The sequence below is a fragment of the Diadema setosum genome, chromosome 1 (genome assembly GCF_964275005.1).
Source record: "Diadema setosum chromosome 1, eeDiaSeto1, whole genome shotgun sequence".
Classification (NCBI taxonomy): domain Eukaryota; kingdom Metazoa; phylum Echinodermata; class Echinoidea; order Diadematoida; family Diadematidae; genus Diadema; species Diadema setosum.
The window spans coordinates 45,817,266-45,834,666 of record NC_092685.1 but is presented as its reverse complement, the minus strand read 5'-3'; positions in this window follow the sequence as shown (position 1 = coordinate 45,834,666).

The window sequence follows — 17,401 nt, the reverse complement described above, 5'->3', positions numbered from 1 at the left end:
GCTATCTGGCATGACTGTACAAATTATAATTACAATGCCTGTCTGTGATTCTAAAGAAGTATTCACAGAATGCAAATTCAAAGTCAAAAGACATTCATGCCATGCAATGTAGGATTAAAAGAGCCCACAGTCCGGACATGAGACTAGTTTTGTGACTTGTAGTTCAGTGCCTTTGTCATTTCCTGCCTACCACATTACTACTTGTAGTCGAAACGATGGCAATACAATATGTTTATTTTTACACTCTGCACGTGTGCTGACTGGCCTTTTCATGAGAAACGGATTTGATCAAAAAGACTGATAAATGATTGATATTTCTGATCTTGACCTTTGTGCATGCAGTTGTATGTGTTGGTGAAAGATGCACAAATGAATCTGCAATTAGGTCCTCTGTCCTTTTGTTCGTTCAATATTTTGTAGCATATGTGCAGATGGTAGCTCATCAAACTGTTTAAAGTCTGAGGGAGAATTTTCCCACAAAAGAAAGCTGTGCTATGAGAATACTATTGAAAAGGAGCAGATCGGTGGATATCTGTGTGGTATGGGACAATTGTTGAGAAAGATTTTGATCTTGGTAATGTTTCTACATCATATACTGTACAGTTGGTTGCTGTCAAACAAACTGTGTGTAATAACCAGCTTTGTTTCTGGTGACAGTGACATTTCAATCTTACTCATCTACTGTATATGCCAAATATTTTGCGAGGTTTTTATTTTTGCGAATTTCGCGAGTCAGCTACTATTCGCGAAATTAAAAACATGTGAAAATATTGACTCTGATCCTGCTATGAATGCAATGTACGCGAACACATTTCTCTGTTCAGTACAGGACTCCATGATTGCGAATTTAACTACTCGCAAAATCGTAGGGAAGCCTCAATTCGCGAAAATATATGGCGTATACAGTATCTTGTGCAGTAAGAAGCATACTGTAAGTTTGATTTAGTAAAAATTATGAGATGGACTGCATTAAGGCATTGATATATTAATTTCATTTGTATGTGTAGGCCTACAATGTAATCACATGTACAACTTTACCTCAGTTTTCAGAGGTGTGTATTGTGTATATATGTAGTACATTCTCAAGAGATACAAGGAAAGGGGCTTTTTTTAATGAAAGTTGAAATTGTGCAAGTCATTTTTCATCTGTAGTAAACATTGAGTGTGATATATATACAAGTAGTGACATTCATGCATTGTCTTTTTGCTCAACTTTGATGGAGTTATTGCACATACAAATGTATTTTGCATCTTTCATATATAATAGGTACAATTTCTCTTTGGGGTTCTTTCTTTTTGGGAGCCACTATTGTGGACATACAGTGTACAGTGTAGCATTCAAGCTGTTTTGACCCATACAAGCATGAAACAAATTAGTCAAGTACAAGCGTACCCTATTTTTCACTAAATTTCAGTGTTTCTTCATCAAGACTTGTGTGGAAGGGGCTGCACTTATAATGTATGTTTTCACAGTGTATTTATGCTTGTTGGAGGTTAAAATGATGTACACTTACACTCTGTCGGGATGCGCCGCACCACAATGCGGGTGTAACATCTTGCGTCTCTTCATTTTGAATTGTGTGAATGATGTTTTTTTTTTTTGGGGGGGGGGGGAGGGAGAAGGGATGTTTAATGCTTTGCTTCATACCAGGCAATGTCGTTTATAAAATAGACAACCCATGCAGGAACCACGAACTGCAGGCAAGCTGAAGGGTTGTCATGGAGACCTTTGTGACAGAAGCATACAATAAATCTGACCCTCTTATTATGAGCTGGAGTATTCTGTCTGTATGATATACAATGTACATGTATTTATATATTTAGACAGTTTCTCCTGATTCCTATCCCAGCAGCTGCACAGGAAGAATGGGGTCAAAAGTACAGCACAGATTAAGTCTATTGTGAACTGACAACCCCCAAAATGAAAAAAAAAAAATAGTTTAACAGATGAAATGCTATGTCCTTGTAGAATATTTATTTTATAATGCCAGGGATAGCAGAGGATTAAAATGGTCAGGGGACATTAAAGTTTTATAGTTTTCAATGCTGATTTTCAAATAGAAAAGCATTGAAAGTGGAATGATGGATACAAATGACTGGTGACAAATTTGATGCCAGGCAATGATTGATGGTGCATTTCAGGAAGTGAGGACCAAAACAGTTGCTCTTTATTTTTAGAGGGAAGGAGATAAGATTTTAGAAAAAAAAAAAAGGAAGAAAAAAAAAATCTTAATTTATTTAGAGATTAACATTGGTGAAGCTGATGTTATGTAATGATTATTACAATTGTTATGCTGCATGTACACATGAACTATCAAATAATGTTGCATGATACTTTCCAGTCATATCTCTAAATTAATCATAATATCGATTCCATATACATCTATGTAGTTGTGGGTGTTATAGTACATTGTATGTTATGGCTTTTCCTTCAACGGAGAGGTTTCCTGCCGCCGCCCCGCCCCCCGGTTGCATCATCACAGCAGGAGCAGCAACTCCAGACAAGAATCCATTTGAACCCATTGAGGATGGGCTAATTTTGCTATGTGACATGTTTCTCATAGATAAGTGTACCTACCCTATGCGACTAGCCTTCAATGGGTTAAGAAATCTTGATTACAGAGAGGGCTGTGTGATTTTCACCTGCTTACACTGTAGGTGGCGCTTGTGTATTCAGTGAGCAAAGTCACAATATGCATTGTTTATTGCTGCATCCTTATGCCAACATGCACACTTAGTCACTGTAAGGCAATGTTAAAAAACCAAGGGACCATTGAACGCTGTTGGTACAGACAGTGTATTATTTGCATTGTATGTCATGTAAGTATTAGGTACTCGCAAGTACACTAGCTGCGGCATGCATTGTGATGAGCAAATTAGTCTAATTCTTGTGTCACATGGAGCACAAATAATATCTCCTTTGGACCGCTGCATTTGATTTTCTTGGTGAAAGCATTCAGCTGACTTTTACGTCGGCAGAGTCAACAGTGAAGGCATACAGGCTAAGTTGAAATGCAGCACTTGGCAGTGCTCCAGTGAGTTTGACATTTTAGCAGATGTAGAATATTGTTCATGAACAGACATGCATAATATTTGACTACCGGTATATGGTGCTGACATATTGCACAAGTGTTACCGCATGCAGATATACATGTACATCATAATTATGTACAACAGTTGTACACTCCGTGTGAGAGTAACTGTATATTATACGTATGCAACTGTAATGAAATATTGATTGTGCATCATGGGGCAAACATACAGATGTTACTCCCATGTGCACTCTCTTCATGCTGATACCTGTATTATGTTACACAAAATAGCCTACCGTTGATGTTCAGATCACATGAAAGAAAAAAATGAATTAAGCCTGCAAAGCTTGCCATATTTTGTCCATTAGTTTCTGAAGGGATGTCACACTGTGGACTGAAAGCTCATGATTGCAATGTATGCATGGTTGATGTCGCAAACTTCAAATAAAGGCAGACAAATACCACAAAGGACATTGGGGTATCTGCTGTAGAATCAATTCCATGCTCTGAACTGACTTGGTTTAGGGTCTAATATCATGCTCTTGCCTTGATTGGTTTAGGGTTTAATGATCGGCCGATTACAGACAGGTCCACCATGCGAGACGACATCCTACATGAGCCAACCAATCAGGGCCCAATTCAGCTTCCATATCTCGCCCAACCAATTTCATCCTAATCTGGTTTCATAACCCGAGTCTTTGTCCCTGCCCATGGCGATGAATGATGCAGACCAACATAGCCTTCTCTTCTCCTGTACATGCAGATGACATTTTATAACCGCAAACTTACGGAATGTGAAGAGTACAGCCATTACTGATTTGCATAAAAAATTAAATAACAAATGCCTGCATACCGAAAAGTACATATCTTCTTTGATGATGGCTTTCATTTTAATTTTTTTTTTTTTTTGGGGGGGGGGGGGTATGGGAGGGCTTGAAGTAAACATCCAGGAAGCCAAATATGTTCATTCTCAATCAATTATACATTTACTGCAATCTATTATTCATTTTGTTATGGAGCGAATATAATTGCCTCTGCTCAAAAAGCTCTCTGTCTTACACAATTAGTCCACCTGATATGACATTATTTGTTTAAAGCAACTGTAATGACAGTCGAAGGGACTTGGGTAAATACTGGCTTTGATGTACGGTATTGCGTTCAGTAGCTATCTGATTGCTGCTAACACAGTGTAGTACGAGTGCATGATGCAGCTACATGTATGGTGGGGAATTTCCAAAGAACAATTTAGACTATATCTCTATGACAGAATTTTGTGACAAACATGCCAAAACTGCAAACTGTTTTTTTTTTCTCTCACTTAAGGTCATTCAAAAGACATGATCCATGATATGTATCATATTGTGTATGTACTACTTACTGTATATGAATAAATTGTGAGTAAAAACAAACAAACAAACAAACAAACAAACAAACAAACAAACAAAATTCCAGACACCAGGGCGGTGAAAGAAAGAGAGAAAATGTGAGACAGAAATTAATCATATCTTTAGTCGGAAAAATCAAATTCCTTTCCTTCCTGCAGGAGTCTGCAGTAATGGATGTTAATGTTGTTCATTCAGGTTCTTTAGCATACCGGTACACAAAAGTATCTCCCTGATTTTTATGGATGAATATTTGCATTACTGGTAATTGTGATGGCAGTGCTATCATTTTATGATCAGGGCTGTCTGAAGTATCCACATTAAAGAATTGAAAAAGATTTTTGTGTGTGTGTGTGTGTGTAATTTTCCATAGAATACCAAGAAATTTTGTTTTATGGAATAATTTTCTTCTTTTTTCTTCAACCAGACCACCTGGGAACTTAGTTCATTCACAGTTATAATGTAAGCTGCAATAATTTCTATAATTGTGATAGTAGCAAAGAAAAAACAAAACAAAACAGTTAACTGTGAGTATTTATGTTCTGCTGCAGTAAAAACAATTATTGCAACTTACATTAATGTACACAATATGCACATATCAAATTGCAAAACAAGCCCAGGATGTTCATACTGTATTATGTCTCATTAAATTCTCAAATTGAAAGTACCATTGTACACAATATGACATCATGGCAAAGATTAGTGTTTAAGAGAGAGTCCTTCACCTTAACCGTCAGCAAGCCTCTGTTGAATAGATTCCACTTCTGTTGCATACAGTTGCTGTCCCTTTGGCTGTGAAAGGGTTAATTGTCTGTCACTTTCTGATTGCTGTCAATGAGTACTTCCTCTAACAGCCTACGACTTTGAGAGGGGATTTCTTTTTTTTTTTCTTTTTTTCTTGTTTTCAAGAGTGGGCAGGGTTGTTTTTGTTCCAGATTTTCTTTCCTTCCTGTCTTGGCACGTCAATCCATCTTTAGAAATGATGTAAATGTTTTGTTTTTTAGAGGAGCTACATTGGCTAGATTTTAATAAGAGAACTGCTTTTATGACAGGATGTGGTTTATAGGCTCACCAAATTCATTTCACTCTCGTCGTAGCATTGTTTCCTGAACTGTCATAGAAAATGCTAAAAAAAATTGTTAGGGAAAAAAATTATGAAGAGATAAACAAGCTTGAAATGCTGCTGATGAATAGACACAGTAATTGATTGCCACAAATAGAGCCCCACATGTCATAGGTTAAACCAGAAGAGTTGAGAAAATGCATGTTGTCAGCACTTATGTGTGTTGTACATGTACAATTGTATATGTCATGATGCAAAAGTTCATTCTGGAAATGACAACAATGCAGTATCATCCATTTCTGTCACTCTCTAACATTTTAAAGTAAGTCACTTATGTGAGATTTTTTATACATAAATGTGTCCTACACGTGTATCTTTTTCAGAGCTCTTCAAGGAGGAATTAAAGGGATTATATAGCTCTGTTTTGGATGACCATGGGGATCATGTCTTTTTTATAGTAAACATGCAAATTGTGTGGTATCTTTAAAAAGTAGCAGTGACAATGAAATGTAGAATAGAATTCATTGAATTTCCATTTGTCACTCATACAAATGTACAAGGCAACAGCCCAATACACATGAGCTGTGTTTTATATACACTGGAAACACTAGTGACAGGACAGATGGGTTGATCTGTTGTTGTTGTTTTGTTTTGTTTTGTTTTTTTTTCAGTTGGGGCTCTGGCAGGGTAATGGATGTTTGGTATTGTGCAGATGGATAAGATATACATTGCTGTCAACCAGAATGATGCAGATCATAGGGTCCTTAGTTGAAGCTATAAAAAAACAACAACAACAACAATGCAAAAAAACAACAACAAAAAAACAACTGTGTGCAGGATATTACAGCAGGAAATCCTGAGGACCATATGAGCAGTGAATGAATTGCGGTTTGATTTCATTCAAATTTGGTATTGACTGTCATTGATGGTACACGGAGGAGGCTCATCAATTGATTAATAATTATCTGTGTGCGCTTGCATTTTACTGCATTGTGAATGGCTGAAAGCCTACGACCGGTCGTAGAAATTCAACATGTCAAATCTCTCGACTGGCGCTAAGACCCAGTCGTATGACTAGAAAATGGCAAGACTGTGACGTCACACTTCTAGTCTTAAGGTCTTAAGACCGGTGAATCGGGGCAAAATCGTGTAGTGTGCAGCGGGCTTTACTTATACTGCTGTCTGACAGCTTAATCACAAAATGAACAAATTAAGCACCCTGCCTTTGCAATACCATAGCACAGCTAATGAAATTTGCCAATGGTAGCCACTGTAGGTATTTTTGTCACCCCTGGGCATATCGATGAAATGGACATTGATATCACAGGTGCTCTCACCTACCTAGAGCACACTTCATTTTCATGCCACTCTGTCTACGTGCACATCCAGGGTTACAGTGTACCCCCGCCCCCACTTCTAATACCACCCCACCCTGCAGGCCACGTACTGTGCAGTGCATAGCATTTTAGTAATGTGATTGTGTAATGGATGCACGTGAAGCTAAATCTCATCACATGGCTATCAAAATTCCTTTTTTTTTTTACCCCCTCTTTTTTTCTGTAGTGTGACATGCATGTCTCATACATAAAACCACCAAACCGTGTTGGATATGTGCACAAAATTTGTAGACGACATAATCTTTTCAACCCCCCCCCCCCCCCTTCAGGGATTCATGTGTTATGTGGAAGATATGAAGTGTGGATGACAGAATTGTGCTCTTGATGCGCATCAAATTAATAGCGACACATGGCTACAGTATGCTTCTTGAATCCCCTCTTTCTCTAGAGCTGTGTTTAGTGAAGGATGTGAGCTCTCACTTCCAAGGGGAGATAGCAGGAAATCGAAACCAAAAGTTGCTACTCATGACTAACAACATTGATTCATTGAGTGGACTTATACAGTAAATTACAAACCATCAAGATGACATGCAGTAGTAAACTGGTGTTTTCTCCTCTCTCAAAGGAAGTGAAAAACAAAACCAACAACACCAAGCCACTGGCAAGACAGTTAATAAACATAAGTTCATCTGCACAAACTGCTTCAAATAAGGAACTAAGGTCAAAACATTGATGATTTGCCATTGAAAGGCCAACAACTTGTGAAGAGGTGATCATCCCCCCCCCCCCAAAAAAAAAAGAGATAATTTCCTTCACTTTTTTTTTTTTTTCAAGTTGCACAAGAGTAGTATTAACTCTAAATTTTGATTAATTGCTCCATTTTTGTGAATGTTTCTTAGAGGAGTTATGATGAAATCAAATCAGTAAAAGCTAGTAGCCGACTGACATTCAGATGCTTCTATGTGACTGGAAGATTTTGTGAGTTGGCATGGCTTCCATCTGTGTTGCAATATACCTTTAAATGGATTTTCTAATTTGGTCATGTGAACCCGTAATAATGTACCTGTAGGAGTTCATGCATATATTTTGCAGGACTTGAGTGAAAGAGGAGTCAGTCATGTGTAAAAGGAAGCTGATCGTGTATCTATTTAGTCTGCGTCATTGCCTTCATAGTTGATGATGTAGTGGGGAAAATACCATATTATTTTCGTTATGTCCGGATACAATGCATTTTCAGGAGGCAAAGATTTAACCATGCTGTAGACATTGCGTGACGTCAGTAAACTGTTGGCTGTGTTACACTTTGTGCACAAATAATATGGTGAGCCATTAAAGTTTGATGGAACGTCACACCTATTTTAGTAATAGCCATCTTTCTCTTTGCTGGTATCCAGTTATTCACAGCATGTCTGTAAATTTCCACCAGAAACAGGTTATTAATCATTGTGTGCATATCATTGCCTGAGTCGCTAGCTCCTACACAATTAACTGATGATATTGTGTACCTAATTGGCTTTATACCCCAGGTGGTGATGAAATAATCAAGGCTGAATCCATGGCTAAGTTTTGTAATGCTAACCTTTGAACTAGAATCTTCTCTGTGAATGCCAGATTGCAGTTGTGTCCTGGAAGATGTGATTCTTATTCCATACTTACACCGTCTGAAGGACTGTCTTTGTCGAGGTTCATGGTTCCTGCTATACAGTGTACATACCTTTGTTAAAAAACTAGTGAACCAGGTGAATAGCTGTTGAAGAATCATGTTTTTCAATTCTAAAAAAGAAAAAGAAAAAAGAGGAAATGAATAAAAACTTTTGGAATCGTCTCTCTTCCCACCCTTTTGCACAAATGCTAGGGGAGGAGTTTTGCAACGCAGGGCATTGGCGGTTCCAGAGGGGGGCGTACCGGGCGCACACCCCCTCTTTATTTTTTGTTAAAACAAAAGAAATAAAAAGAAAAATCCTTTAATCTTGTGAAGGTGCCTCCCCTTTACGGAATTCCTGGATCCACCCCTGCAGGCACCACAAGATTGATGTGTCATGGGGTATTTCTTTTAAGTGAGTGATTTGCAATGTTTCAGGAAAAACAAAAACAAAACATGTGACCAAAGATACATATATATGGCTATGAGACAGTATGTACAAGTAGGTATAATTGTTATCATAATTGATGGAGAAGACAACCAAATTCGAGATAGAATCTTTTGTACATGTTGATTTCTTCACATTTGAAAACCACAACATTGTGTTGATCACCAAGAATAGTGAACCTGACTAAAGTTCTTATTCTAATAGTCGGTCATTCAAATTCCTGTACATTCTTGGTGTAGAAAGACCAAAGCTGTGATGACTTTGCGGAATGTTGCTGAGAACTCTCTCAACTGGAAAAAAACAAAAACAAAACTGCATAAAGAGTAGACTTTCTGTTGGGAGTAGACTTTCATTCTAGAGTACAAAAACATCGAGAATTTAATCGGTCAGGACTCGACTCTAGATTTGAAGGGATTTTGCATGTTTGGATCTTCCTTTATTTAAATTTTTTTTTTTTTTTTTTGGGGGGGGGGTTGCATATCATACAATAGTTGTGGGAAAGAAGGTGAGGTGATGCAAGAATTTCAAAGTCAATTGTTTCAGTTATGTGTAGATTACAGCGCTGCCAACATTGGAAACTAGTTGAGAGTGAGACTCCCATAGGCCAGTGCTATAATTTAGGAGTCAAAATGAGTGAGATCAATAGAAATGCATGCAAATGAAATAAAGTTTTAGAGTGAGAAAGGACCTCAGTGAGTGAGAGTTGGCAGCCCTGAGATTATATAAGCCACATGATATTGACATTAATGTAAAAATGTTGCGCTGGAAAGTCTTGACTTGATAAGGGACAAACACTGTCAGCATAAGACACACTTGCTATAATGATTCAGTTCATTGTCCAAATACAGCACTTTTGGACATGAACATACTTGTATGTTTATGTAGAGTTGACTGGAAGATGATTTTAACATTCCAGGAAATGAATGCAGAAAGAAGATGTATGTTTGTAAACATTTCCCGAATAAGAAATGGCCCAACGGAGAGGATAGCTGCTTCGTCCAAAAGTTTGTTCACACCATTCCCGAGTGCGCTTCATTTCAAATTGCATCTAAAGTAGGAAGAGCTTGCACAGCAAGGGGTTTCTATGCTTAGATCGCAATGTGAATGGATTCAGTTTTGGGCCTGAGTAATTTTCACTGTGGTTCATTGTAGATGTAATTGCTCTCCAGCCATCTCACCTCCCCCACCCCCTCCCTGATTTGAATAAAGCTGGCCTCGGAATACAATGGAATGATGCCTTTAACCCCCAATGGAATTTTACCAGGATTCTGAGACAACATTCTGGTACCTGGTTCCATAGTTCAGCACTGTTGAATCATAGAGCTACGGTAACCTCTCCATGCTTGAATAGAGGTCTCTTTTTCCCTTGCGCTTCAGAGGCTATTTATAGAGCTTATTTCAAGCTTCATGAGTGATTTGTCTGTGAACTCCATTTTTTTTCCCCGCCCTCTCTTCTTTGGTTATAAACATGCACAACATTATGGGGCTTGATCATATATTTCATTGGTACTATACAGTGTACATCGGCATTTTAGCCACTGCATTGTACTGTGGTGGTTATACTACATAGCGCACATGTATTTATTTAACGCTAATATTCGTGATAGGTAGAATTTGCACCATATAACACTCCCTGCTTTCTGTAAGATGTATACAGCTGTGCCCTATGATTATATGAATGCTTGCAGGGGCGGATCCAGGGAGCACCGCAACCGGCGCACGCCCCCCCCCTTTATTTTTTGTTGAAACAAAAGAAATAAAAAGAAAAAAATGGGGGGAGGGGTGCGTGCGCCCCCCCCCCCCTTTAATTTTGTAAACACGCCCCCTCTTTACGGAATTCCTGGATCCACCCCTGGCTTGTGAGGGGAATTGAGGTTATAAGTATTTATTACTTAAGTGCTATGGTAAATGTTGTGTGTTCTGTCATGCACTGTTCGAACCATTATTATGAACTCCAGATGTACAATTCAACCCTCATACAATTCAGAGTTCACTTCAGGCATTTGCCTTTGTGGAAATAAAACTGCACTATGGTTAATGCTGTATGTATAAAATATAGTACATTGAAATCATGTGCTTGTTATGAAGTCCCCCCAAAGATTTCCTGGTAGTCTATGTGCAATGTATGATCCTGGTTACACATTGATGGTTTGCCATGCAACATACAGTAAGCATATGATGTGTATATATGGTTTTCCTGTATTTAAGGGGTTTATGAAAGGCATATTGTATGTTGACTACATTGTACAATGTAATTCTTCTCTTACCATTCGTGTAATCAAACAGCGTCAGTGGATTGTGGATTACACTCGAGACAGTGCTGCAGCGCAGACACACAGAATTTGTATATTTTGCCCATCTTGGAGGTGAGACGAAATTTGTAAACATTTCTCATGCTACTCTCTTGCATATATTTATAGTTCACAGGGCATCTTGCATGGTTGTAGTCTTTGTTAAAAGGTGTTTGTGAGATTTGGCAACTGAAACTGTTCATGCATTAATCAGAAGGCAGTGCGTTTGAAACAATTTTGAAGGAAATGGTATTGCAGTTGTATGCACTGTATTAACTTCATGTTTGAAGAACAGTCTAGAGAAGCTTCTTTTTTCTTTCTCTCTTCTAATGTCATGCTGTAAGATGTTCTTAGTACATATACATGTGTATGTAGGAGAAGATGCTTAATTGTTTACAAAAGTAGTCAACCCTAGCTTCAGTTGACAAAATTACCCAAGAAACAAAGCAGAATCGGTTGCCATGATGCCAAACCATCAGAGTGTGGGTTTCAGCCACCAGTTGCGAAACACAATTGTAGCAGCCTACAACTGTACGCAGGGTCTGGAAAGCAGACTAGGAATATCCATTTAGATTTTTTTTTTTCCGTTATCTATTTATTATTATGTTGTTGTTTTAATGGCGTGCACATGCACACACATACACCTAGAGTGAATAACCCTTGAAGCAGAAAGATGGATATGGTGTTCATATTGCCGGATGTTAAAGATTACATCACATCACATGATGCCTGACCGGGACCATGTTTGTATGCATTGCTTTTGTTGCCATGGAGTGATTGGGTCACAAGATTGCATAGGTTATACAAGACATCAGACCATAGGTCTCGAGCTAGCATCCTGCCATTGGAAGCATAGCAACAGCACACCTCCAAATGCTCCAAACCTTAAGGTTTAAAAAAAAAAGAAGAAATTGTGTGAGATGAGAAATAATATTTGCATACATATTTGCTATTTATATTTTTGAGGAGAGCTTTCGCATTCCAACCCTCTCGGTAAAATAGATGATGATTTTTTTATGATATATACAATGTAGATTGTGCAGTATGAGATAAAAGTGTTAGAAAGGGCATTCTGAGGGAACAAAATATTATTGTACCAAATCTGTAACAAGCAACATCTCATTTGAAAGTACTGGTACCACGGTACTCAATTAAGTGCCAGTATTTGATATCAAGAGGAAAGAAAAGATATACATGTAAATCAAGATTTTAACAAGTGAGGTTGATTTCAAAAGCAAAGATATATATTTTGTGTAATATCTCCACTCACTTTAGGCATAGGCCTACATACTTTTTTTTTTTTCATTATTTTAGGTGACCACTTTGATACAAACCTCACATGTTTGTATGTTGTTTTAATGGCAGAAAATAAAGTCAGTGACATGTTTTGGAGACCCAGCTGCTTTACATTTACTATTACTCTATTACCTATGAAGATCTACAGTAGTATCTTATTGATATAAATCTATGGCAATATGACCATTAGCTTGGAAGCAATATTAAGTAGCATGTCATACTTTGTAAGGAGTATTTCCTTGAGATAGACACGGTGGATATATATATGTTTGTTTTCGTGGCAACACAATGCCTTCAGCTTTATGGATATGATAAATTTCCTGTGAGCTAGGGAGTGGAGTATGCTACAAGTTGTGCAGATGAAATTGCAATGCTGCGTTCATTGTGATCTGATTGCTATCACACATGTCGTGCGAATGTCTTGACAAAATGTGGAGTAGCGCTACCTTCCTCAGCCCAACCATAATGCCATGGCATGTCAAAATACGCGTACAGTTGATAGCGGAGGAAAGATCAGGGAAAGGTTTTGTTAGGGGTTCTCTGTGTAGAACTAGAAGGGCATGTTGAATGTATTAGTGCTGGAAATGACTTTTCAATGTACGACCCTTAATGAATGATGGTGCAGCAGTCACGCTTGGTATCTGTACTGTGTCAGAGAGCAGGGCGGATTGGACTAACCCCACCCCTCTTCACACAGATTAATCAAATTGACAGACAAGATTAGTAACGCCTCCTGTCATACATGTGTCCTCCCATGTGAACTGCCCTCCCCCCCCCCATACAAATTGTACACACACTTACACACACACACACACACACACACACACACACATGAGGTGTGCCATATCAATAGCAGTGAGATGTTTTGGAAGAGGTCATCTAGGGGTTTATTTGAGTGCTCATTGTCATTGAGGAATTCAAACAATGTGAACAATGTCGGTCTATTTAACAGGCATGATAGATGAGCAGTGTGCTCCTTTCAAAGTTCAGCCACACAGCTTGTGAGTTAAAAACCATAGTTCCTTTTTCTCCGGTCAGAAACTATTCACATCTACATGTACATGTTTGTAACTTTAAAAAATATTATACACGTAACAGTTCTGTATTTTGCAGATATATGTGTCGAACAGAATGTACACATCAGTGCAAGTAACAACTACGTTTTCTAATTTGTGTTACAATTGTGAGATAAAACAAAATATGAATATCAATAACTTGTGACTTTTAAAGGAGACTGTACCCCATGGCAAGCATCTCTAAAAAGAGAAGTGTGGTGTATCTAGTGTATCTGTAGTAAATGTCGGTACATTTTCTCAATATGCATTGTTCAGTGTGTTCCTGAAAAAAAAGGGGGAGCTACACTGTACAGGTGTTCTCCACATGGCTGTGACTTGGCAGTTGTGATACTCTTCATTCAATGTGTGCCTGAAGTTTCTAAAGTTTCATATTTTTCACCAAAGACGTGTTTCCTTCCCCAATACTACTCTTCTCAGGATACAACCCTAGATATGATATTACCTATATTCCAAGGCAGCAAAGTTTATCCATGTAGAATAATTGTAAAAAATATCATATTTTGGTCATTTTTTTTTTTTTTTTTTTTACAAAACAAATGAAGTTTTGTTTGGCAACACTGCCGGATATTCGACCAAAGCAAGGCGGCTGTTTCAGGGTCCCCACCTAACACCACGTCAGATTACTTTTTCATTTAAGGTTTGGCAAATTTCACTTGCCAAGTACAAGTTCAGATTCTCTTTGATTTACAGGGATTTCAGTCTTTATTTACCAGTGCTGTGATGTAATGCCTCTTGTAGAATAATCTCTTGTAATCTTGTGTCACAGTTTATCTTGTACCCATCTTATTTTGTATATCAGAATGAAATGTCCATTTCAGTTACAGTATAACTAAATTGGGATGGGGGAGGGGTATAAAATGAAGAAGTCTATTCTTATAAATACCTCCAGTGTATATGTTGCCATTGCATGAACATGTTCTGGGGAAAGCTTATGTTGTCTACATGTTGAGAGCTAGGCTTAAAAAACTTATATACAATCTGTTATGTAACTGTTTACACATCTGTGATTTTGCACCGTCATGTCTTTTGTGATGATATCTAACTGAAAGATGCATAGTAAAACTGACTAGAGAATTCCTTATCTAAAGGTTGTGATGTATATGTACCAAGTTGCCTGGTAAGTGGTGTTTTCTGATTTAGGAATAAAACTGCAAATTTTCTCTCCTTAGATCAGATTACAATTGTACCAAGATGAAACCATCAATGACCACTATTTTGTTGTTATTGTTGTTTTTATAGTGTGATGATGGTGGTTCTGTAATTTGAACTCTTGTATGAAATAATCTGAAATCTCAGTGTGACTGACTGCAATTGTAATCATGTCTTGTAAATTAGGAAGATATTTATATTGTCTTGTACACTTTTGTAAACCATCTCTATTTTGACAACTGTCTGGAAGAAAAGAGTACAAATAAAGTCCTTTTTTTGCCATTAATTCTCATGTCAAAGTGATTGTTTACTTTCTTCAAGTGTCTTTGGGCACTGTGGATGATAAGTTATCAGTGATATGTCTCCTCTGTTTACTTAAGTGTTGTGAGTCATTGACATTGTGATATATCACAGGTTTGAATTCCTACACGGTGTGCTTCTCATTCAAAACTCTAGAAAAACATTCGGAGAGCGCAGACCTGCTGAGCAGCTCATTTCCACCCATGCACACATAATATGCTGAAAATGCCCACATTTTCCAACGATTTAAAAAAAAAATTCTTTCCAATGTATCTACATGTACCTTTAATACTGTAGCTTCCTCTTGCTCAGAGCACATAATGCGCATGTGAAATATGAATTTCCTTGTTTGTTGGCCCTATTTGCCAACATGATAAGAATCCTTTAAAAAATATATATATTAAATCCTGGATCTAGACTGTGATCTGCACTACCAAAATTAAAACATCTTTTTCCTTGTGTCATAGTCAACTTTTCCTGTGAATTTCATCCAAATCTGTGGGCACAACTTTTTGAGTTATTTTTTCAAACAGACAAACCAACCCATGCCAGCGAAAACATAATCTCCTTGGCAGAGGTTCAAATGAAATCAAACAACAATAGATGTCCCTGCCTGTGTATACATGTTACTCACATTCAGTTTTAGCAGTTACACTGTACTCTACATGATGTATGTTCTGTTACTGCTCTCCCTAAGGTGTCTAATGTAAGTCTTATTAATACACAGACACATACACAAATAAGCATTGTTTACATGTACTGTGGAAAGTTTAGGCATGCATTCACAGTATGAAAGCCCGTGTCTCGGAAAAAAAAAAAAAGTGTTTGTAAATAATATATCCATATTTCTATCAGTAGAGAACAAACAAGCAGACAGACAAACAAAACACACATACATGATACATCTCAATCCCTGTGTGTTTAGTGTTTCCATTGTATTAAAATCATTGGCCAAGGATATCAGGTGAGCGATCGAGGACTGCCCCCGTGTGTTGGAGTTGTCATGAAATTCTCTGCCATGAGCCTGCTTGCCTGCTTTGGACTCCGATGTGATACTGTATACGCCAAATATTTGTGAGGTTTTTATTTTCATGAATTTCACGAGTCGGTTACTATTCGTGAAATTAAAGGCAAGCAAAAATATTAACTCTGATCCTGATATGAATGAAACGTACACTTATACATTTCTCCGTTTGGTACAGTACTCCACGATAGCGAATTTAACCACTTGCGAAATCGTCGGGATTCGCGAAAATTTAGACTCACAAAATATATGGTGGATACAATATGGCAGTCCATTAACATACCTGGGGGGTGTTTCATAAAGCTGTTCTTAAAGTTACGAACGACTTAAGAACGACTGGTGATCAGTTCCTGTGCTGAATTATTGCAATTCTGATAAGTATAGCACATCCTAACGTGTTCCAGTCGTTCTTAAGTTGTTTGTAACTTCAAGAACAACTTTATGAAACACCCCCCTGGACAGGTGTTTGGGTAAAACCTCAAATTGTTGCACAGGTGAAATGGGGGGGGGGGGGAGGGAGGGTGTAGACAGAGGGAAGAGAGAGAGAGAGAGAGAGATAGGGAGAAAAGACATCATTGTATTTCAGCAGCAGGAAGTAGAGGCAATACCACTGATGCTTTGTAGCGGCGATACGTATTATGTGATCGTGTGCACGTAAGCTAGTTTGTGGTCATTACTTGCAGAATTGCTAGTTTCCTGTTGATGGATGGGGGTAGGGTGGGGGGATGGATGAGGTTACCATGGTGACATCTTGATTGGAGAAGCAATCAGTTGTCATGACACTACCTCGAAGGGCACTCGAGCGTTGCTCCGAGGCTGCACCACAATGACTGGAACGTGTGCTGCACATTCTGTGTATTGACAAGCATGGGATTGCATGTGCTTGTGTATGTGTGTGTGTGTGTGTGTGTGTGTCTTTGTATTGCCTTTTTTTTCTCTCTCTTTCTCTCATCTCTCTGTCTCTGGTACATGTATCTCAACATTTCTGTATCTCATTTTCTATTTGTGTTATTTTCCATATTCACTTCTTCTGAACACTTAGCACACTTCTGTGAATATAGCACTATATATAAAGTAACCATTATCATTATTATCTCCCCTCTCCCTCTCATGCTCTTATGACCTAATATTCATAAACTTTTGTCATTCCTTCCGTTAAGCTTTATTCCGCATCACACCAATTACACGTATGCAGGACTTGTCTTCCCATTTCTCTACATGCATGCACACACACACACACACACACACGCACACACCCACACACGCACACACCTGTGAACAAACAAACCTACACACAGCATAAACACACTCCATAACATTAATCTTTCAGTCGCTGTTTGGTATGTAATATCCTGGATTAC